This window comes from Colobus angolensis, unplaced genomic scaffold, assembly GCF_000951035.1.
Source record: "Colobus angolensis palliatus isolate OR3802 unplaced genomic scaffold, Cang.pa_1.0 Scaffold106, whole genome shotgun sequence".
In the NCBI taxonomy this organism is placed as follows: domain Eukaryota; kingdom Metazoa; phylum Chordata; class Mammalia; order Primates; family Cercopithecidae; genus Colobus; species Colobus angolensis.
In genome coordinates, this window is record NW_012111586.1 from 4,076,281 (window position 1) to 4,076,837 (window position 557).

Below are 557 nucleotides of genomic sequence, written 5' to 3' on the forward strand. Positions count from 1 at the left end.
ACCCCACCTAGAGTACTTTTTTTGTCTCATTTTTATGGTGTTTCCTGGAGGACAAAAGATAAAAGCATGTGCTTGGTCTGCTATCTTTAACTGAGAATGTTTTATGCAGTAGGCTTTTGAATTATTATAAGAATAGTAGTTGGAATTTTTAAGAGGTTTTCTTTTTTTTCTGTGTTATTTATTTACTAAAGAGCTGCTTGTTATTCTGTTTGTTTATGTCATTCCTTCTGTTTTGTTTATTTTCCTTAAGTTCTTGGTAGTCTGCGGTATGCTTCAGTCTTTACTGGTGTATACTCAAATAGGTTTCTTCTACACTGTGTAAGCCTCTTTCCAAGCAGGCCTTTATTTTGAAGAGAGAGATGATAGTAATCTTTGTGTAAATAGGATAAGTTAAGCTGACTTTCCTTTAGAATTAATAGGTGAGAAGTAGACAGGTCGTCTGGAGAAATGCACATTTGCAGAATGAAGGAAAGAAGGCAGGCAGACAGGCTCTACTCTGGGCTTATGGATGTTTTGAGCAGAGAGCCATCATCATCATTATTATTATTATTATTATT

General features: G+C 34.8%; 1 protein-coding gene across 3 annotated transcripts in view; it reads left to right on the top strand.

Annotated features, from left to right (window-relative positions):
• The window catches only part of MAST2 (microtubule associated serine/threonine kinase 2), a 245,133-nt gene that overhangs the window by 3,127 nt on the left and 241,449 nt on the right, over positions 1-557 (top strand). The window lies entirely within an intron of this gene.